Genomic DNA, 25,077 nt, shown 5'->3' on the forward strand with positions numbered 1-25,077 from the left:
CCTATTTAACTAGAAGATGCCCTTGTGGATCTTGTCTGACCTGTGTTCTATTTATGCCCACTTGACCATCACTCTGATGATGGATACCTGACCTTGTGTTCTCTCCAGTGTCTTTGGGGAAACCCAACCTGTTGTAGTCCCTGGTTCTTCAGATTCAATGCATTATCACAACAGAAAACAGTGTCTTTGGGGAAACCCAACCTGTTGTAGTCCCTGGTTCTTCAGATTCAATGCATTATCACAACAGAAAACAAGTTCAAGAATTAGTTTTACTTACTTATCCTGGGAAAGGAGGGCATAATGAGGAGGGAGAACTTCCTCTATCCCCAGGCCTTCATACCCACCTTCCAGGAATGCACTGTCAGACAGAGAAAACCAGAGTACATGGCAATTAGCAGTATACATAAGAGACTAAGGAGTGGGAAAACATCAGAATGGCCACTTACAGGAAGCAACAGGAAAGATACATCGAAGTTGCTACCTCTGGCCACCAGTTTGAGCCATTTGGTTGTAATGTAGAACTGGAAACTGTATCAGTGGAGACTAAGCCCTGCTTCTGGTCAGTTAAACTTATGTTCAAAATGTGTGTTGAGGCTGGGGTATAACTCAGTAGTAGAACACCTGCCTAGCATGTGAAAGGTCCTGGGTTCATCCTTAGCATCATCAAAAAACAAAAATGGATGCTGAGGCAATATAAAATTTTAAGAATTCATTACACATGAATGAACCTCAATGACATGATGCTGTGTGAAATAAGCAAGCACAGCAAAAAAACAGTGTATGATCTTACTTACATATAGAATCTAAAACAATCAAACTCAGGTTTACAGGTATCAAGAGCTGAGGAGTGCTAGAGTTTGGATCTGGAATGACCGCCCCAAAGGCCCAAGTATTAAAAGCTTAGTTCCCAGTTGAAAGAATAGAATACCAGAGAAGAGAGTGCTACCTTGTGAAAAAGCCCCCAAGATCTGCACAGGATCTCCCTCAGTATTCACAGCATGTGTGTAAGGTACTATGGGCTGTTAGATGTGTTAGTCATTTTCCATCCTGTGACAAAAAAAGAAAAACCTGAGAAACAACTTAAAAAAGAAAAGACATGAGTTCAAATCCCAGTATGGCAAAAAAAAAAAGAAGTTCACTTCTAATTAAAAAAAAAAAAACCCTCAATAAACTAGAAATAAAAGAGAAAATACTCAAGCTGATATATGGTAATATCATACTTCAAAGTGAAACTCTGAGTATTTTGCTCTTAAGGTCAGGAATAAGACAGGAATTCCACTCTCATCATCACTATTCACCATTGAACTGGCGTTTATAGCTAGTACAATCAAACAAAAAAATTAAAAATAAAAATAAAAGGTATCTATATTGGAAAGAAGTAAAACTGCTTTATTTTATACAACATGAAGTTGTTACAGAATTTCAAAAGAAAGCTTATGGAACTAGTAAACTAATGTAACATGGTAGCACAAGATTAATATACAAAAATTAACATAATTTTTATAAATTTGGAGCAAACAACCTGAAATAGAAATTTTAACTTCACTACTTAAAATCTCACCAAAATATCAAATATTTAGAGATAAATCTAATGAAAGTTATGAAAGACCTGCACACTGAAAACAACAGAATATTCCTCCCACAAAATTAAGAAGACCTAAATAAATGAAAAGGTGTATCTTGTTCATGGATGGAAGGACTCAATATGTTAAGATGTCAATTCTTCTTATAATAAACTTAAAAGAGCCAAAAAACAAAAAAAAGCTCTGCTAAAGAAGACCAAAGTTAGAGGGCTAATATTAGCTGATTTCAAGAATTACTCTGTAGACATACCTAGAAGGATGTTTTGCCAAATGTCTGGGGAACTCATGGCCCAATCAAGTTGACAGTTAAAATTAATCACCAGAGGTAGCAAAACAGTGAATTGATGACAGTCACCATATCCTGGAGCCCTCACAAACCTGAAAGGAGGAGGAATCTCAGGGCCCTGGGGGTTCATGTAATGAGGTGCCACAGCCAGAAAGTACCTAAGCTCTGTTCAAACCCAGATAGAAGCAACAGAGTAGGTGAAGTTTGTACTCCCTCCAGTCAAGCACCAGCTCTCCCAGGAGGGAAGGGAAGTTGAAATCTTCACTCCAAGAACCACAGAGAAGGTTGGTGCCCAAATGAGAAAAGTGTCCACCATGAAACCTGCTGAGGAAAGTTGCTAGGACCTAGTGAGTAGAAGTGGTGGCCCATAGAGACCCCAAGGAACATAGCACTGCATAGCACATCTTAGAACAAAGAAGCTGCTTGGAGCTCATAGTAGCAGCAGCATTAACAGCAGAGAAGGTTGGTGTCTGAGCAGAAACTGGCCCCTGGAAAGCTGCTGGAACCCAGTGACTACAAGTGGTGGCCCACAGAGATCCCACAGAATATGGCACTGTGTGGCATTCCTAGAACACAGCAGCAACTGCACCTGTGGCCAAGGCAACAGTGAGCTATGCTTCCAACTCCACTACAGAGACTCCCACCAGTGAAGAAATATAACAAAAGCCTATGTCCATGCATAACTGTAGACTTCCTCCAGGATCACGAAGATTTATCTTTGCTCTAATAGACAACTGAAGATATTGGAACAGTAGCAATAATTGATCCTCTTTAGAGATCACTGTAATTTCAAGGCTGCAGCTTAGCAACTGTGATAGCCTTAGTAGCTAAGCTTCCTCTTCCTGTGCAGAATAGGGGGTGGCACCCAGCACTGTAAGAACAAGAAGCTAAAGGGTTGACTACTGAGCCACACTCCACCCCCCATCTAGAGATAAGAAACACTACCCAGACCTAAATAATGTTACAGAAATCCTCAACAAAGGGACACAGGAGAATGGACTCTCCAACCAAAAACCACCCCAGATGCGTAAATCTAAATGCAGAAAAAATGCAGAAACATGAAGCACCAAGGCAGCAGCTCTCCCTGAAAAATCAGCTCCACCACTAAGGGCTTAAACAATAGTGAAGAGGAGTAAATGTCAATCACTAACTTCACAAAAATAATAGTAAGAATGATCAATGAGCTCAAAGAGGAGATATATAAGCTAGTGAATTGAACTCCAAGAAGATATGAATAGCTGGGCTCAAAGAGAACTCAAGCAAACAAATGAAATATGGAAGACAATGCAGGACATGAAAGAGGAAATCAATAAAGATATAGAAATCTGGAAAAATAATCAATTTGAAATGAATAGCGCAATATCCCAAATAAAAACCTCAATTGAAAGTTTAGCTAAAAGAGTGAAGCAAGTTGAAAACAGAGTATCAGGAACAGAAGACAAAGTACAGGAATTAAATCAATCAGTCAAAGACCATGAAAAATGCCAGGAAAATATGAATGGAACATGTAAGACCTCTAGGACACTATGAAAAGACCAAATCTATGAATCATGGGTATAGAAGAAGGAGAGAAGATATAAACTAAAGACTTAGATAACTTACTCAATACCATAAATGAAAACTTCCCTAATCTTGAGAAAGGAAGGAACATCCAGGAACAGAACACCAAATCAGTAGGATCAGAAAAAAACCACCCTCAGATATATTACAATAGACTCAATGTACTGAGCAAGAAAATATTTGAAAGGTGCAAAAAAGAAAAAACAGGTCACATATAAAGGCAAACCCATTAGACTAACAGCAGATTTCTCAACACAAACTCTAAACGCAAGGAGACCCTAAGAGGAATCCTTCTATTTTTAAATTTTTAAAAAATTATTGTTGTACTGGGGGTACAATCTGACATTATCAAAAGTTCTTACAATATATCATAGCTGAATTCACCCCCAAAACTATCCATCTCAATTTAAGGGGAAATAAAAACCTTCCACAACAAAAACTAAAGGAATTTCTGACCACCAAACCAGCACAGCTACCTAAAGGAATCCTGCACACAGAAGAAGTAGTTAAGACTCAGCCAGAAAAGCGCAAAAAAGAATTAAATGCCACTGATGAAGCAGATTAGCAAACAAGGAATAAGGGAAAATAAAACATCAGAAAAAAACCTCTCAATGTTAACACAGAATATTAATGGCCTCAACAACCAAATCAGAAGACACAGAATAGCAAGGGGCTTAAAAAGCAAGACCCAACCATTTGCTGCTTACAAGAAACACATCTCACTGACAAAACCGTTAGCGTAGAGTGAAAGGATGGAAAAAGATTTTCTGAGCAAATGGACCCTGAAAAAAGGCAGGAATAGCAATACTCATATCTGACAAAGTAGACTTCAGACTAAAATGAGAAGAGACAATGAAGGCCACTTCATATTAATAAAAGAACAATTCCTCAAAAAGAAATAATTGCTAACATATATGCACCAAACATCACTGAACCCATCTACTGTAAAAAAACAAAACACTACTGGTCTTAAAAGCACAGGTAGACCCTAACGCAGTTATAGTGGAAGACCTTAAAACCCCACTTTCAAAAATAGATAGGTCATCCAGACAAAAAAAATCAACAAAGAAACATCAGAATTAACAGACACAATAGACCAAATGGACTTAATAGACATCTACAGAGTATTTCATACAACTACTACACAATATACAATCATCTCAGTAGCTTATGGAATTTTCTCCAAAACAGATCATATTCTAGGACACAAGACAAGTCTTAACAAATTTAAGAAAACTGAAATAACCTCCAGTATCATAGCTGATCACAATGGAATAAAACTAGAACACAACAACAGAAGAAACTACAGAAAATATTCAAAAACATGAAGATTCAACAACTGGTCTCAATTGTTGAATAACTAATGGATCATGGAAAAAATGAGAGAAATTGAAAAGTTCCTAGAATCTAATGAAAATGAAAACACAACCTTATCAGAACCTGTGGGACACAGCAAAGACCAAGGTAAGTGGAAGTTCATAACTATCAGTGTCTAAATTAAAAAACAAAACAAAGCAGAGATATCTCAAACAAATAACCTAATGATGCATCTTAAGCTTTTAGAAAAACAACAACAAGCTAGCCCCAAAACTAGCAGTCAGAAATAATAAAGATCAGAGCCAAGACCAATGAAATTGAGACCAAAAAACTACAAAGAATTAATGAAACAAAAAGCTGGTTCTTTGAAAAGATTAATAAGACCAATAAACCCTTAGTCAATTTGACTAGATAGAGGAGGGAAAAGACCCTAACAAAATTAAAAATGAAAACAGGACATCACCAAAAATGGCAATGACATCCAGGAGATCATTAGGGAATACTTTTAAAATACTTTTTCAAGTAAATCGCAAAATCTAGAAGAAATGGATAAATTTCTAGATGAATCTAACCAACCAAAATTGAACAAAGAGGACATAAACCACCTAAATAAATCTGCAAAAAGTCATGAGATTGAAGTATCTCCCAACAAAAAAGAGCTGAACACCAGATGGGTTCAGGGCTGAATTCTACCAGACCTTTAAAGAAATAATATTAATTCTCCTCAAACTTTTCCAGGAAATAAAAAGGAAAAGAACATTACCAAACTCATTCTATACCCCATTATTATACACATGCCAAAACCGAACAAGGATGCAACCAAAAAAAGGGAATTACAGACCAATAGGTTTAATGAATATAGACAAAAAAATTCTCAATAAAATACTGGTAAACTGAATTCAACAACACATCAAAAAGATCATACACCATGATAAAGCTGGTTTCATTTCAGGAATGTAATGATTCAACATATGCAAATCTATAAATGTAATACAGCATATAAACAGAAACAAAGACAAAAATCACAGGATCATCTCAATAGATACAGAAAAGGCTTTGACAAAATTCAACATCCTTTCATGATAAAATGACTGAAGAAAGTAGGAATAGAAGGAATGTTCCTCAATTTAATAAAAGCTATGTATGACAAACTTATAGCCAGCATTATACTAAGTAGAAAAAAACTGAAACCATTTCTGTTAAAATCAGGAACAAGGAAAGGATACCCACTTTCCCCGCTCTTATACAACACAGTTTTGGAATTCCTAGCCAGAGCAGTAAAATAGGAGCAAATTGCTAAAAAACACATGAAAAAATGCTCACCATCCCTGGCTATAAAGGAAATGCAAATCAAAACCACACTAAGATTCCACCTCACTCCTGTTAGAATGGCTATCATCAAGAACACAAGCAACAACAAATGTTGGCAAGGATGCAGGAGAGAAACGAAACTCCTATACACTGCTGGTGGGAATGTAAGCTAGTACAACCACTATAGAAAACTGTATGGAGGCTCCTTCAAAACCTAAAAATAGGAGGGTGAATACAGGGCAAAAAATGGGTACACATGTATGTAAATGCAAAAATGATACCTGTTGAAACTGTTCCATGGAATCAAGGGAGTGGGGAATAAAGGAGAATGGTGAAGGGGGAGAGAATTCAAGTATGATATATTTGATATAATGTAAGAACCTGTCTAAATACTATAATGTATCCCTACACAGCACAATAAAGAGAAAAAAATGAATGGTGAAATAAGAAAAGGGATTAAAATAAGGAAGAAAGAAGTCAAATTATCTCTATTTGCAGATGACATGATCTTATAACTAAAAGACCCAAAAAACTCTTAGAAATCATAAATACTTTTGATAAAGTAACAGGATACAAAATCAATGTATAAAAATCAATAGCTTTTTAATATACCAACAACAGACTAAGAAAGAAATCAGAGAAACAATCTGATTTAAATTAACATAAAAAAATACCTAGGAATAAATTTAACAAAGAAAATGAAAGAACTTTTTCAATGAAAACTATAAATCACTGAAGAAAGAAATCGAAACAGACATCAGAAGACTGAAAGATCTCCCATGCTCATGGATCAGCAGAGTCAGTATTATGAAAATGGCTATGTTACCCAAAGTAATCTATGATTAATTCAATCCTCATCAAAATTCCAATGACATTCTTCACAGAGATAGAAAAATCAATCCTAAAGTTCACAAGGAAGCACAGAAGACCTCTAGTAGACAAAGCAATTCTGAGCAAAAAAGTGCAATGCTGGAGATACAATATCTGACTTCAAACTACACTACAGAGCCATAGCAATAAAAAGAACATGGTATTAGCACAAAAACAGATAATGAAGACCAATGGAACAGGAATAGAAGCCCCAGACATAAATCCATGCAGTTATAGCCAACTGATTTTTTGACAAAGGAAGCCAAAACATATGGTAAAGAAAAGACAGCCCCTTCAACAAAAGATGGGGGAAGGGATGGGAGACACAGCTCAGAGGTACAGCACATGCCCAGCATGTACAAAGCCCTGGGTCCAATCCCTAGCACTGCAACAGACACACACACACACACACACACACACACACACACACACACACACACACACAAACTAATGGTGGCAGGAAAACAGGATATCCACATGTAGAAGGCTGAAACTAAATCCCTGTCCTTTACCCTGTACCAATATCAATTCAAAGTGGACCAAAAACCTTAATATAAAAGGCTTAAAACTCTGTAACTAGAGTGAGAAATAAATACAGGAAATATACTGGAACATATAGGCATAGGCAATAACTTCCTAAATATAACTCCAATGTTTCGGTAATTAAGAGAAAGGATAGACAAATGGAACTTCATCAAACTAAAAGGCTTCTACACAGCAAAAGAAACAGTCACTAGACTTAAGACACAGACCACAGAGGATTCAAGATGGCAACTAGGGCACAGAAGCAGACAGCATGAGCTCCATGAATCAAAAACCTTGCTGAGACGCTGGAGCCACACTTGGCAGAAATAAAGCACCAAGGAGAATCAAAACTTCGACACCCTGAACCCCTAGCCCTTAGAAAGCTTCTCCATGCCACATTACACTGAGAAAACAGGAGGGCTGCCGCCACCAGACACCGGCTCCAAACCTGCTTGGGAGACATTCAGCAGACCAAACAGGTGAGTGCCAAGCATCACGCGGTATTCCCCCAGCCACCTCTGGGATAAACCAGTATAGTACCCTGGGCAGACTCACACACACACACACACACACACACACACACACACACACACAAAAACTGAACAATGAACTGAAAATTAGCACACAGTAGAGGAGGCGGGAAGCTAAAAGTGCACTGGAAGAGGGGGAAGGGGCAAGGAGCTAATCTCCACATGGACTATCAGTAAACAAAGGCTAGAAAGGCAGGAAGACCAACAGAGGGCTAGTGGTAAGCCACTGGCTGAAATAGGGCAGGTAGCAGTCCACAAAGCTTATCTCCTGAACCAATGAGCAACATCCAAAGTCAAATGGCACTGCAAAATTGAAAAACAAACAGCAAACCATCACAATACACTGACAGCAGGGGGCCGGCTGACGGATCACTGACTTTGCTCCAGAGAAAGGGGTCAAGACAAAGAAGCAAGCTGCCAGTAAACAAGTACAGCAAAAACACAACTCGGCAGGACAGCTGGTGGGCTACAGAGCTGATTCTGGAACCTGAGGACAACATACAAACTGAAAACTGCCACACCGCACTGAGGGAGGAACTAACAAAGCAGCTGCCACTGAAAAACAGAAAAAAAAAAAACTACCCAACCACCTGGCGAGACTACAACAAAGGTTTGGCTTAAATACCAACACCAGGACTGGATGCTGGAGGAGTAACACCAGAACTTAAACTAAGACTAAAATTCTACAGTTCCTGAAGCTGGAAGTTTTGTCGTTCATTTGTTTGTTTTGTTTCCTGTTTGTTTGTTCATCTCTTTCCATTGATTTCTTTGGGGTTTTTTGTTTTCATTAGTTTTTCTATTGTGAATTAGTTAATATTAAATAAAACGCAGACCAGGGACAGAAACAGCACATACACACACTTAGCTAAAAACCCAATATAGCCACAAAACAAAATTAAACCAAGGGAAAGAAAACAGGTGACTGAAACCACCAACTAGCCTATTAAGAACACAGTTACACAGTACAAGTGGCTCAATGGGAAGAAAAAAAGGGATGGAAACCATTCTGCCCCACCCCCCTTCAAAATAATTTAGTACAGGATTGAGAGGGAAATGAAGAAAACGGATACCAGTTCCAGACTCCAACAAAACAAAGATAAATGACACCAAGGAACCCAATGATGCCCACAAGAACAACCTCAAGGAAGAAATCCTGCAAGTAATCACTGAGAATTTCATGGAGCTGTTACTAGACATTAAACAAAACGTACAAGAGGCACTCAAGAAATTAAAAGACACCAAAAATAAAGAATATGAGAAGACACGGAAACAAATAAATGAACTCATAGGAGCCCTAAATAAACACCAAAGTGAAACAGAGAATACTATAGAGAGATAAATGAATTAAAGATGAAATTAGACAATATTAAACAGGAAGTGACCCATGATATGGAAAACCTCAGAAAAAAGAATGAAGCAGAAATACAAAACAAAATGGAAGGCCACTCCAGCAGACTAGAACAAGCAGAAGACAGAATCTCAGAACTTGAAGACAAAATGGAAATTAAAGGAAAAACTAAAGAGTTGTTAGTCAAACTACTATGACCTATGAAAGGAATATGCAAGAACTCACCAACTCCATCAAAAGACCAAACCTAAGAATCATGGGCATTGAGAAAGGAGAGTAGGTGCAAGCAGAACGGATTCATAATATATTCAACAAAATAATAACAGAAAGTTTCCCAAATCTAGAGAAAGCTATGCCCATTCAGGTACAGGAAGCCTCCAGGACACTCAATAGACTTGACTAAAATAGAACTACCCCATGACATATTATCATTGAAACAACAAGCACAGACAACAGAGAAAGAATATTGAAGGTTGTAAGAGAGAAAAAACAAATAACATACAAAGGTAAACCCATCAAAATCACAGCAGATTTCTCAACGGAAACCTTAAAAGCAAGAAGGACATGGAGTGAGGTATTCCAGGTACTGAATGAAAACTTCAACCCTGGGATACTCTACCCAGCAAAACTATCATTCAAAATAGATGGAGCAATAAAAGTCTTCCATGATAAGCAGAAACTAAAACAATATATGACCACCAACCAACCACTACAAAAGATTCTTCAAGGAATTCTGCACCCAGAAAATGAAACCAAACAAAACCATGAGAGGACAGGCAGCACCAAACCACAGGAGAAGAAAAGACAAGGAATCAGAGAGTAACATCTATTCAGCTGTACACAATCAAACCCTTAAACAACAAAAACAACTAAATGACAGGAATCACCACATACCTACCAATATTAACACTGAATGTTAATGGACTTAACTCCCCCATCAAAAGACACTATTTGGCAAACTGGATGAAAAAGGAAGATCCAATAATCTGTTGTCTACAGGAGACCCATCTCATTGACAGAAACAAGCACTGGCTTAGGGTAAAGGTTGGAAGAATATTTACCAAGCCAAAGCCCCCAAAACAGGCAGGAATAGCAACACTTACGTCTGACAAAGTAGACTTCAAACCTACATTGATCAAATGACATGAAGGACATTCCATACTAATAAAAGGGGGAAATACACCAAAAGGAAATAACAACTATCAACCTATATGCAACCAACGTCAATGCACCCAATTTCATCAAACATACTCTGAAGGACCTAAAAACATATAAACTCTAACACAGTGGTAGTGGGAGACTTTAATACCCCCCTATCACTAATAGATAGGCAATCCAAACAAAAAATCTATAAAGAAATTCTAGAACTAAAACACACCATAGATCAAATGGACCTAGCTGATATCTACAGAATATTTCACCCAACTTCTGCACAATATACATTCTTCTCAGCAGCCCATGGACCTTTCTTCAAAATTGATCATATCTTACAGCACAAAGCAAGCCTCAGCAAACATAAGAAAACAGAAATAATCCCATGCATTCTATCTGACCAAAATGCATTAAAACTAGAACAACAAAAACAACAGTAGAAAACATGCAAACAATTAGGAGCTAAACAACACATTGCTCAATGATTGATCAGTGGGTCACATATGAAATAAAAGAGGAAATTAAAAGGTTCCTGGAAGTTAATGAAAATGAAAACACAACCTACTAGAACCTATGGGAAACAGCAAAGGCAGTCCTAAGAGGAAAGTTTATAGCCATGAGTGCATATATTAAAAGGACAGAAAGATTTCAAATCAATGACCTAATGGTACATCTCAAAGTCCTGGAAAAACAAGAACAAGCAAAACCCAAAACAAGCAGAGGAAAGAAGTAATAAAAATAAGGGCCAAAATTAATGAAATAGAAACAAACAAACAAAAAAAGACCATACAAAGAATCAACTAAACAAAAAGTTGGTTCTTTTAAAAAATAAACAAGATTGACAGGCCCCTGTAAAACTTGACTAAAATGAGGAAAGAAAACAACCCAAATCAGTAAAATCAGAAATGCAAAAGGGGAATAACAACAAAAACCATGGAAATTCAGGGAATCATCAGACTACTTTGAGAACCTATATTCCAATAAATTTGAAAATCTTAAAGAAATGGACAAATTTCTAGATACTTATGACCATCCAAAACTGAACCAAGAGGATATTAATCACCTGAATAGATCTACAACACAAAATGAAATCAAAGAAGCAATAAAGAGTTTCCCACTGAAGGGATTCCAAGATGGTGGCTAGAGGGAGGAAGCAGAAAGCAAGCCTCCTACAGTGAAATCTTGGAGAGACGCTGGAGACACACTTTGCAGGCATAATCACTGAGAAGAAGCATAATTTGACCCCTCCACACATCCAGCCAGCACAGAGAATCTCCACTTCACGTTAAACAGAGAAACGAGGAGGGCCCCTGGGCGGCCAGTCGCCAGCGCCCAGACGGCTTGGGAAGATTTGGACCAGGTGAGCTTTGCGGTAAGCAGTACTCCCACAGACAAGCCTGGGCCAGAGCAGCATAGCCCCCTGGACAGACCAAACTCCACCCAAGGAAAAAAAAGAAAATGAGTACTAAGCAATAAGAACAATAAACACAAGCAGGAAAGAGGGTGAGGCGCACTGAGCACCGAAGATTGAGGGAAAGGAACCCTTCCCGGGACTGTAAATAAACAAGCCAGCCTGGCCGGAGAGCCTCTGGCGGGAGTGGGGGAGCACGCCCAGCAACCAGGAGCGGGAAAGCTTGTGAGAGTGGCGGAGGGAGGAAAACTCCACAGGAGAGGAGGGAAGACCGACTTCCCACATGAACTGTAAACAAACATGGTGGCTGGCAGGAGCAGCAGCACCGCCCAGTAATCAGGAGCAGGAAAGCTTGTGAAAGTGGCGGTGGGAGGAAAACTGCACAGGAGTGGGGGAAGACCCACCTCCCACATGAACTGTAAATAAACACACAGGCCTGAGAACGTGGGTGCAGTGTCACCTTTCCCAGTGCTTGGAAAGGGGAAAGCTTGTATCAGAGGCTCCCGCACAGGAGAACTCAGAACAAACAAAGCCTGTGGGACCAGGTGAGTGCTAAGCTCACCCCAGAGATATGCATAAATAACGCCTCCAGCAACAGCAGGCTGACAGGAGCGGGCAGGCAAGCCACAGCCACAGATACTATTCTCAGAACTGTCTCCAGAATCTTTTTTTTATTTTTCTCCCTACCTTTGATGAGAGAACAACCGAATTACACCTGCAAGCTAAAAACCTTACTGAAACTACATTGCATTTGAAGGTGGGACACTTGGTGGGGTTTTTTTTCGTGCATGTGTGTGTAGTTTTGTTCTACTTTATGCATCCCCTTTGATGAGACAACTACAGAACAACATCTGAGGCACCATCTCCAGGATTGGAGACTGAGACGGACACCCAAATTATTAAGACTGAAACTTCATTGCATTTGAACTTGGAGGTTTTTTTGGTTCCTTGGGTTTAATTTTTTCTGTTTTTTCATTTTATTTTAATACATCTTTATATATAGATTTTTCTTTCATTTACTTATTTTTTATTTTTATTCTTCTCTTTATTTTTTTTATTTTTGATTTTCAATCCTCTCTCTGTCTCTCTAAAGTCTGTTCAGCTTACTGCCGATTAGTACACTAAGGCTCTCTGTTTATACCTTTGAAACCTTCTTGTCTGATACCTTGTTCTGTTTTCTCCTTCCAGTCTGTGTATTTGTTTTTCCCATTTCTTTAACTTCTTGCTTTCCATCTCAGCTCACCCTTCCATTCTAAATAATTACCATCATTATTATTACAAGCTAGAAAATACTTAATTGCACACAGTACAGGGACAGTAACAACACCAAAGACAATGATGGGAAGACAGAAAAAACAGGGAAACCAGTTTCCCCACAGCAAAAAATTAGTACAGGAACCAGAGGGGAATGAAGAAAACAGGTACTCAGATCCAGATTCCAACAAAATGAAGATAAACTATGCCAAAGGACCCAATGAAGCCCACAAGAATAATTTAAAAGAAGACATACTACAGGTACTCAATGAGAATTTTATACAGATGATACTGGGATAGGGTCAACCAAATGTACAGGAGACACTCAAGAAATTCCAAGACAACAAAAATAGAGAATTTGAAAAAGCAAAAGAAGAAATAAAGGAAACCATAGAAGCACTGTATAAATACCAAAGTGACAGAGAGAACACGATGAATAAACTGATAAATGAACTCAGGACAAAAATAGACAACATTAAAGACGAAACCACCCAGGATATGGAAAACCTCAGAAAAAAGAACGAAACAGAACTGCAAAACAAAACGGAAGGGCAATCCAGCAGAATAGAACAAACAGAAGACAGAATCTCAGAACTTGAAGATGAAATGGTAATTAAAGGAAAAACCGAAGAACTATTAATTAAACAACTCAAGACCTGTGAAAAGAAAATGCAAGAACTCACTGACTCCATCAAAAGACCAAACTTGAGAATCATGGGCATCGAAGAAGGAGAAGAGGTGCAAGCGAAGGGAATGCGTAATATATTCAACAAAATAATAACGGAAAATTTCCCAAATCTAGAAAAAGATATTCCCATACAGATGCAAGAGGCCCCCAGGACACCAACCGGACCAGATCAAAATAGAACTACCCCACGACATATCATCATTAAAACAACAAGTTCAGAAACTAAGGAAAGAATATTGAAGGTTGTAAGAGAGAAAAATCAAGTAACATACAAAGGTAAACCCATCAAAATCACAGCGGACTTCTCAACAGAAACATTAAAAGCAAGAGGAGCGTGGGGTGAGATCTTCCGGGCACTGAATGAAAATAACTTCAACCCCAGGATACTCTACCCAGCAAAGCTATCATTCAAAATAGATGGAGCAATAAAAGTCTTCCATGATAAGCAGAAACTAAAACAATATGTAACCACAAAGCCACCACTACAAAGGATTCTTCAAGGGATTCTGCACACAGAACGTGAAACCCAACTTAACCATGAAAAGACAGGCAGCACCAAACCACAGGAAAAGAAAAAGCAAGACAGTAGAGAGTAACCTCAATTCAGGTACACACAATCAAACCTTCAAACAACTAAGACAACTAAATGACAGGAATCACCACATACCCATCAGTACTAACGCTTAATGTTAACGGACTTAATTCACCCATCAAAAGGCACCGCTTGACGAAATGGATTAAAAAGGAAGATCCAACAATTTGTTGCTTATAGGAGACCCATCTCACTGACAGAAATAAGCATAGGCTAAGGATGAAAGGCTGGAAGATTTACCAAGACAATGGCCCCCGAAAACAGGCAGGAGTAGCAATACTTATCTCTGACAAGGTAGACTTCAAACCTACATTGATCAAAAGAGATAAAGAAAGACATTCCATACTAATAAAAGGGGAAATAGACCAAAAGGAAATTAATAATTATTAACCTGTATGCACCCAATGTCAACGCACCCAATTTCATCAAACATACCCTGAAAGACCTAAAAGCATATATAAATGCCAACACAGTGGTTGTGGGAGACTTTAACACCCCATTATCATCAATAGATAGGTCATCCAAACAAAAAATCAATAAAGAAATCCAAGATCTAAAATATGCAATAGATCAAATGGACCTAGTTGATGTCTACAGAACATTTCATCTAACTTCTACACAATATACACTCTTCTCAGCAGCCCATGGAACCTTCTCCAAAACAGATCATATCCTAGGGCACAAAGCAAGTCTCAGCAAATATAAGAAAATAGAAATTATACCATGCATACTATCTGATCACAATGCAGTAAAAGTAGAACTCAACAACAAAAGTAAAGACAAAAAACATGCAAACGGCTGGAAACTAAATAACTCAATACTTAATGAAGAATGGATCATCGATGAAATTAAAGAGGAAATTAAAAAGTTGCTGGAAGTCAAAGAAAATGAAAACACAACCTACCGGAACCTATGGGACACAGCTAAGGCAGTCCTCAGAGGAAAGTTTACAGCCATGAGGGCATATATTAAAAAGACTGAAAGATCCCAAATCAATGACCTAATGATACATCTCAAACTCCTAGAAAAACAAGAATAAGCAAATCCCAAAACAAATAGAAGGAGAGAAATAATAAAAATAAGAGTTGAAATCAATGAAATAGAAACCAAAAAAACCATACAAAGAATTGATGAAACAAAAATGTGGTTCTTTGAAAAAATAAATAAGATCGATAGACCCCTGGCAAACCTGACTAAAATGAGGAGAGAAAAAACCCAAATTAGCAGAATCAGGAATGCAAAAGGGGAGATAACAATAAACACCATGGAAGTCCAGGAAATCATCAGAGACTACTTTGAGAACCTATATTCAAATAAATTGGAAAATATTAAAGAAATGGACAGATTTCTAGATACATATGACCATCCAAAACTGAAACAAGAGGAAATTAATCACCTGAATAGATCTATAACACAAAATGAAATTGAAGCAGCAATCAAGAGTCTCCCCAAAAAGAAAAGTCCAGGACCTGATGGATTCTCTGCTGAATTCCATCAGACCTTTAAAGAAGAACTGATACCAACCCTCCTTAAACTGTTCCATGAAATAGAAAGGGAAGGAAAACTGCCAAACACATTTTATGAAGCCAGTATTACACTTATCCCAAAATCAGGCAAAGACACCTCCAAAAAGGAGAACTATAGGCCAATCTCCTTAATGACCACTGATGCAAAAATCCTCAACAAAATAATGGCAAACCGAATTCAACAACACATCAAAAAGATTATTCACCACGACCAAGTAGGCTTCATCCCAGGGATGCAGGGGTGGTTCAACATATGAAAATCAATAAATGTAATAAACCACATTAACAGAAGCAAAGACAAAAACCACTTGATCATCTCAATAGATGCAGAAAAAGCCTTTGATAAGATCCAACACCATTTCATGATAAAAGCTCTAAGAAAACTAGGAATAGAAGGAAAGTACCTCAACATTATAAAAGCTATATATGACAAACCTACAGCCAGCATTATACTTAACGATGAAAAACTGAAACCATTCCCTCTAAAATCAGGAACCAGACAAGGATGCCCACTAGCCCCACTCCTATTCAACATACTACTGGAATTCCTAGCCAGAGCAATTAGGCAAGAAAAAGGAATAAAAGGAATACAAATAGGTAAAGAAACTGTCAAAATATCCCTATTTGCAGACGACATGATCCTATACCTTAAAGACCCAAAAAACTCAACTCAGAAGCTCCTAGACATCATCAATAGCTACAGCAAGGTAGCAGGATACAAAACCAACATAGAAAAATCATTAGCATTTCTATACACTAACAATGAGCAAACTGAAAAAGAATGTATGAAAACAATTCCATTTGCAATAGCCTCAAAAAAAATCAAATACCTAGGTGTAAACCTAACAAAAGATGTGAATGACCTCTACAAGGAAAACTATACACTTCTGAAGAAGACTATAGAAAGTGAAGAGCTCTCCCATGTTCATGGATTGGTAGAATCAACATAGTAAAAATGTCGATACTCCCCAAAGTAATCTACATGTTTAATGCAATTCCCATCAAAATTCCAATGACATTCATTAAAGAGATTGAAAAATCTACTGTGAAATTTATATGGAAACACAAGAGGCCACGAATAGCCAAGGCAATACTCAGTCAAAAGAACAATGCTGGAGGTATCACGATACCTGACTTCAAACTATATTACAAAGCAATAACGATAAAAACAGCATGGTACTGGCACAAAAACAGACATGAAGACCAGTGGAACAGAATACAGGACCCAGATATGATGCCACACAACTATAACCAACTTGTCTTTGACAAAGGAGCTAAAAATATATGATGGAGAAATAGCAGCCTCTTCAACGAAAACTGGTTAGCAGTCTGCAAAAAACTGAAACTAGATCCATGTATATCACCCTATACCAATATTAACTCAAAATGGATCAAGGATCTTAATATCAGACCACAAACTAAGTTGATACAGGAAAGAGTAGGAAATACTCTGGAGTTTGTAGGTATAGGCAAGAACTTTCTCAATGAAACCCCAGCAGCACAGCAACTAAGAGATAGCATAGATAAATGGGACCTCATAAAACTAAAAAACTTCTGTTCATCAAAAAGAAGTGGCCTCTAAACTGAAGAGAACACCCACAGAGTGGGAGAAAATATTTGCCAGCTACACATCAGACAAAGGACTGATAACCAGAATATATAGGGAACTGAAAAAACTAAATTCTCCCAAAACTAATGAACCAATAAAGAAATGGGCAAGTGAACTAAACAGAACTTTCTCAAAAGAAGAAATTCAAATGGCCAAAAAACACTTGAAAAAATGCTCACCATCCCTAGCAATAAAGCAAATGCAAATTAAAACCAGACTAAGATTCCCCCTCACCCATTTTTAGAATAGCCATCATTAGCAACACCACCAACAGGTGTTGGCCAGGATGCGGGGAAAAAGGAACCCTCTTACACTGTTGGTGGGAATGTAAACTAGTACAACCACTCTGGAAAAAAATTTGGAGGCTACTTAAAAAGCTAAATATTGATCTACCATATGATCCAGCAATACCACTCTTGGGGATATACCCAAAAGACTGTGACACAGGTTACTCCAGAGGCACCTGCACACGTTTATTGCAGCACTATTCACAATAGCCAAGTTATGGAAACAGCCAAGATGCCCCAGCACTGACGAATGGATTAAGAAAATGTGGTATCTATACACAATGGAATTTTATGCAGCCATGAAGAAGAACGAAATGTTATCATTCGCTGGTAAATGGATGGAATTGGAGAACATCATTCTGAGTGAGGTTAGCCTGGCCCAAAAGACCAAAAATCATATGTTCTCCCTCATATGTGGACATTAGATCAAGGGCAAACACAACAATGGGATTGGACTACAAGCACATGATAAAAGCGAGAGCACACAAGGGAGAGGTGAGGATAGGTAAGACACCTAAAAAATTAGCTAGCATTTGTTGCCCTTAATGCAGAGAAACTAAAGCAGATACCTTAAAAGCAACTGAGGCCAACAGGAAAAGGGGACCAGGAACTAGAGAAAAGGTTAGTTCAAAAAGAATTAACCTAGAAGGCAACACACATGCACAGGAAATTAATGTGAGTCAACTCCCTGTATAGCTATCCTTATCTCAACCAGGAACACTTGTTCTTTCCTATTATTGCTTATACTCTCTCTTCAACAAAATTAGAGGTAAGGGCAGAATAGTTTCTGCTGGGTATTGAGGGGGTAAGGGGGAGAGGGAGGGGGTGGAGTGGGTAGTAAGGGAGGGGGTGGGGGCAAGGGGGAGAAATGACCCAAGCCTTGTATGCACATATGAATAATAAAACAATTAAAAAAAAAGAAATCTAGAGGATCATCAGGAAATACTTTGAGAACTTATATTCTAAAAACTGGAGATAAATTTCTAGGTGCATTTGACCTAATAAATTGAACCAAGAAGACATAAACCACTTAAACAATCAATGAGATTGAAGGAGTAATAAAGTCTCCCAACAATGAAGAGTGAGGACTGAACGGATTGATTGCTGAATTGTACCAAACCTTTAAAGAAGAACAACATCAATGTTCCTCAAACTATTCCACGAAGTAGAAAGGCAAGGAACATTACCAAATTCATTCTATGAGGCAAGCATTACCATGTTACCAAAATCAGACAAGGACACCACAAAAAAAATAGACCAATTTCTTTGATGAACATAGGTCCAAAAATTCTCAATAAAATACTTACAAACTAAATTCAACAACACATTAAAAAAATCATATGACATGATGAAGCTTGCTTCATTCTAGGGAAGCAAAGATGGTTCAACATATGCAAATCAATAAACATATAAACAGAATCAAGGACAAATATCACATAATCATTTCAATAGAAGCACAAAAAGCCTTTGACAAAATTCAACATTCTTTCATGACAAAAGCTCTGAAGAAACTCAGAATAGAAGAAACCTACTTCAACATAGTAAAAGCTACATATGACATACTAAATGGGGTGGGGAACTGAAATAACTTTCTCTAAAGTCAGGACAAGGGTGTCCATTCTCCTCACTCTTATTCAAAATAGCGCTGGAAGTTCTAGCCAGAGCAATAAGGCAAACAGAAAGAAAAGGCATTCAAGTAAGGAAAGAAGAAATCAAATTATCCCAATTTATAAATGACATGATTGTATACTTAAAAGACCCTAAAGATTCCACACCAAAAAAAAAAAACTAGATCTGATAACCAGTTTCAGCAATGAAGTGAGATATAAAATTAACAGATAAAAATCAGTAGCTCTCTTATATACCAACAATGAATAGGCTGATAAATGAATCAGGAAAACAATTCCATTTACAATAGCCTCAATAAAAATCAGAAGTAGGGCTTTTGAGAGGTGGTTATAAGTATGGAGCCTCATGGTGGATTAGTGCCTGTCTCAGTCAATTTGTACTGCTATAACAGAATACCCAAGATTGGGTAATTTTAAAAATTAGAAATTTATTCTCTCATAGTTCTGAAGGCTGGGAAGTCCAAGATCAAGGCACTGGCATCTGGTGAGAGCCTTCTTACTGGGTCCTCAAGGGAAGAGCAAAAGAAAATGAATTATGCGTCATCACATGGCAGAAGAATAGGAGAGAACCTACTCTCAAAAAGCCCTTTTCATAAAAGATTTAACCTATTCATCAGGATGGCGTCCTCATGATACAAGTACCTCCCAAGGTGCCACACCTCTCAACACTGTTGCATTGGGGATTAAGTGTCCGACACATGAATTTTGGAGGGGACATTCAGACCATGGGATGGTTCTACAACTACAACCCACAGAATAATATAGCCCATCTCGTTTTGTAAATAGAATGTTATTAGAATACAGCCATACTCATATTTACATATTGTTTATGCTAAACTACGCCAGCAGAGTTCAGTAGTTGCAACAGAGACTGCATGGCCCACCAAGCCTAAAATAATTGCTATCTGGTCCTTCCTAGGAAAAGTCTGCAGACCTTATTTTTGGTTTTATTTTGCCCTTCTTTCATTAGGTTCTTTAGGCAGAAGCCTGCACTATTGATTTAACACCTCTCTCCTTTTCTAAAATAAACATTTAAAGGTGTAATTTCACCTAGGTTCTTGTTTTGCAAATAGGATTTTCTTTCACTAGGCTTTTAAGGAGGAAACGTATGCCATTGATTTAACACTTTAGCCTTTTCTAAAATAAACATTTAAAGGTATAGATTTCTAGCTCTTTTTTTTCTCTTTTTAAATTAGTAATAGCTTTCTGTCTAATGCTCTTTGAACTCCAGTCTACAACTTTACTATGTTGGTTTTTTGCTATCATTCAATTTCTAAACATGGGATGTTTTTAAATATATTTCATTGTTTTCCAATTTAATTCCACTGGAGTTGAAAGACATGCTCTGAAAATAGAAATGGCATATATTGGATGATTATCAATATATAATCTATAGTTTTTGGAATTCAATGCTCTGATAATTATCAATTAGGTCAAAGTAATTGATGGTCTTATATAAATTTTATTCTTAAATCAAAACCACATTAAGATTATACCTCGCTCCTGTAAGAATGGTTATCACAAGAACATAAAAAACAACAAACGTTGGCAAAGATGTGGGGAAAAAGGAACCCTCATACACTGTTGGTGTGAATGTAAATTAGTACAACCACTGTGGAAAACAGTATGGAGGCTTCTCAGAAAACTAAAAGTAGAACTGCCATATGACCCATCAATATCACTCCTACGGATACACTCAAAAGTTATAATAAAGACACCTGCACATCCATGTTTACTGCAACATTATTCACAATATCCAAGCTATGAAAACAGCCAAGATGCCTCACAATTGATTAACAGATTAAGAAAACATGGTATTTATATATAGTGGAATTTTATTCAGCCATAAAGAAGAATGAAATTTTGTCATTTGCAGGCAAATGGATGGAACTGGAGAACATCACCTTAAATTAGTCAGGTTCAGAAAAAGATTGCATGTTTTCTCTCATATGGATGAATGAAAGAAGAACATTATGCTAAGTGGAAGGAGCCAGACACAAATAATTCATACTATAACTACTTAATTATATGATGTTTCAGAAGGAGCAAAATTAATCTATGGGGAAAAAGATCTGAAAAATTATTTTCTCTGGGTGAAGGTTAAGTATGGTCTGGGAAGGGGCATAAGAGTACTTTTCTAGATAATGGAAATATTCTATATCTTATCAAATGTATATTACGTGGTTGTAAATATTTTTCAAAAGTTATCAAATTAGCTGGGCATAGTGGCTCACACTATAATCCCAGGTTTCAGGAGATGGAGATCAGGGAGATTATGGTATGAGGCCAGCCTAGGCAAAACATTAGCAAGACTTCATCTCAACCAATAATCCAGGTCTGGTGGTACACACCTGCCATTCCAGGCTATGCTGGAGGCATAGGCAGGAGGATCACAGTCTGAGGTTGGACCAGGCAAAAACATGAGACCCAGCCTGAAAAAAATAACTAAAGCAAAAAAGGGCTGGGGTAGTGACTCAAGAGGTAGACTGCCTGCCTAGCAAGTATGAGACCCTGAGTTCAAACTGGTATCACCAGTGGGAGGGGGAGGATATAAGGAAAGGGTGTAGGAGGTGAATGTGGTGGACATATTATGTACTCATGTATGAAAATGGAAAAATGAGACCAGTTGAAACTATTCTAAGAAGGGGTTGGGGGGATAAAGGAGGATAATGGAGGGGGTGAATTTAACTGAGATATATTTTAAGCACTTTTATAAATGTCACAGTGTGTCTCCAGTACAACAATAATATAATAAAATTAAATTAAAAAACAAAACTAATAAATGATATTCTTAATGATGGTATAGCTATTGCTTCATAGATAACTGAGAAGGGTATTTCAAAACATCCAACTATGATATTGGACTTGTCTATGTCTTCCTTTTAGCTCTGTCAGTTTCTGCTCCATGTATTTTTAACTTTTGTTATTAGGCATACACAATAAATCAGGTTTTCCTGATTATATGATCCTTTACTCATAATGAAATGTCTCTTTTCCTTTGATAACATTCTTTGTCTTGAAGTCTACTTTACCTGACGTCAATACAACAATTCTAAAATTTTAGTATTTACTGTTTGAATGACACCTGTTTTGCAACCCTTTATCTTTCAGCCTAAATATATCTTCATCTCAAAAGTGTTTCTTGTAGCTAACATATAATTGGATGCTTATATCTAGTATAATTATTGCTTTGATTAAATTTATGTCTATCTTTTTGCTATTTGCCCTTTTTGATTTTTGGTTCTTTGTTTATATTTTTCTACTTATGGAAGAAGGGATCTAATCTGTTTTTAGTGTTCCATTTTAATTCTTTCATTGGCTGTTAGGCTCTTCGTCTTTATATTGCTTTTTGTGGTTATTCTGTGGATTATAATATGCATTCTTATCTAGTTTCAAACTAATTAGAGTTAATATTATATCTTTAAAATCTAAAGACCCTGTAATAATAATATAGTTCCATTTACTTTCCTTTATGCTATTATATATAATACATTTACATATAAATAAACTCCAGAATAAAGTGTGACATGCATTATAAGTTTTGCCTTAATCAATCTTACGATTTTTAAAGAAACTAGGAAAAGTTTTATATTTACCTAAGTATTTGCCACTTCAGAAGTTCTTCCTGCCTTCCAGTAGATTTATATTTCCATATGGGTACTTTCTTAAATAAAATTTATAAATTCACAATCCTACTTATAAGTATAGCAATTATAATCAATTTTAAGTAAGCTTTTACTTAGTGATTAATCCCAGATACCAACTAAGTCATTCTTAAACTTTATAGATTGTATTTTAAAAGTTCAACACATTCGGCTAGGCATCTGTGGCTCATGTCTGTAGTCCTACTCAGCAGGCAGAGAACAGGAGGATCGCGGTTCAAAGTCAGCCTGGGCAAATAGTTCATGAGACCCTATCTCGAAAATACCCATCACAAGAAAGGGCTGGCAGACTGGCTCAAGGTGAAGGCCTTGAGTTCAAGCCCCAGTACCACAAAAAAACAGTTCAACACAATCAATTTTAAGTACATTAATAGTCTAATAAGTAAAACTTTCCAAGTATGAATGTAACTCTTGTAAATACAATAAACTTAATGTATAATATTCTATGCATTAAATTCTTCTAAATGATTTATTATTTATTATTATTATTTTGTGGGACTGGGGACTGAATCCCAGGATCTGTACACATTAGGCAAGTGCTCTATCACTGAACTATATTCCAGCCTCCAATATTTTTTAAAACCTTAAGACCCTACATTAAAACAAGAAAAAAAATCTTGATGAAAAAATCCTAGCTAAGGTTTGCTTTAAAGCAAACTTAAGACTTTGAGCCTTGAACTGCTTGAGTCACAGGTCTCATTTGTGAACACTGATACCTGATATGGAAAGACCCTATAAGAAGAACAGGGATATCTGAGAAGACAGAATTGGAAGTTCTAAAGCTCAAAATCCTTTGAAAACACTATTAACACTAGTCACGTACCTGACTAGGAAAGTTTCTCTTGTTTAAATCAGCTATTTCTGCCTTGCCTGAGGAAACTGTCACTCCCTGAAGAGGAAGGCAATAATTCCCTTATGCCCCACCCTACATTGTTACTTAGACTGGCATCCAACCCTAATTTGGACAGTGGAAGTTGAAGGCAAAAGTAGGCTATCTGGAAGTGAAAGTTTGAGCACAGTTACAGGCATCTCATGATTCATATATAGTTGTCCCCTCTTCACAGGGCATTATGTTCAAAGAATCCTAGGGAATGTCTGAAACAACAGATAGTATGAAACCCTGTAATTTAATGCTTTTTCCATGTGACAACATTTACCATGCACTGTGACCATAAATTTTGCAGTTTGAGATGTAACCCACAAAACTAGCATGGATTTCTCTTTCCTTCTTTACAATTTCATGGATGGAAGACTTGTTCTTACCATAGATCTTAGTGAACTGAATATATAATTTTTTTCTTTCCTTATTAAGTCAAGAATACTGAGCTTGTTTCACACTTAAAGGAAGCACTTCACAGTTTCTTTTTGGCATATCCAACTTGCCAGCATTATCATTCTTGCACTTTGAGGCCATTTTTAAATAAAACAAGGATTACTTGAACATGTACTGTGATACCACCACACTACCATCTGAAAATGAAGGTGTCTAGTGACTAACAGGTGAATAATGGGTCCAGCATGGATATACTGGAAAAAGGGATGATTCATGTCCTAGATGCAACAGAGCAGGATGGCATAAGATTTTATCAAGCTACTTAAAACAGCATGCAATTTAAAACTCATGAATTATTTATTTCTGGGATTTTCCATTTAATATTTTCAATCCTGGTTGACTATAGGGGATAACTAAAACTGCAGAAAATGAAACTTTGGACAAAAAATGGAAATTACTGTGGAAGTGGAATATATGCAACCACAGAGCAAAGGCTTAATTTGCTGGTGTGGGTATGTATGTCAATGTGTTGTGCTATAGTTTGGAAATTGGATGGCCCTCAAAGTCCATGTGTTAAAAGCTTGAATTCCCTGGTGGGATTCTTGGGTGGTATTGGAAACTTTAAGAGGTGGGGCCTAGTGAGAGGTCTTTAGGTCACTGGGATG

The 25,077-nt window shown here is 37.2% G+C and overlaps 1 long non-coding RNA gene across 8 annotated transcripts in view; it reads right to left on the reverse strand.

Annotated features, from left to right (window-relative positions):
* Positions 1-25,077, reverse strand: part of LOC141423296 (uncharacterized) — an 86,171-nt gene that overhangs the window by 57,174 nt on the left and 3,920 nt on the right. For 2 of the 8 annotated variants that reach the window (XR_012448035.1, XR_012448032.1), the window contains exon 2: positions 278-358. The exons of 5 other annotated variants lie outside the window; for them this stretch is intronic. This is a non-coding gene — a long non-coding RNA (uncharacterized lncRNA). Of the gene's footprint in view, positions 1-277; positions 359-946; positions 1,048-25,077 lie in introns of all 8 variants that reach the window. One more of the 8 variants, XR_012448038.1, reaches the window with a different exon arrangement.

This window comes from Castor canadensis, chromosome 5, assembly GCF_047511655.1.
Source record: "Castor canadensis chromosome 5, mCasCan1.hap1v2, whole genome shotgun sequence".
In the NCBI taxonomy this organism is placed as follows: domain Eukaryota; kingdom Metazoa; phylum Chordata; class Mammalia; order Rodentia; family Castoridae; genus Castor; species Castor canadensis.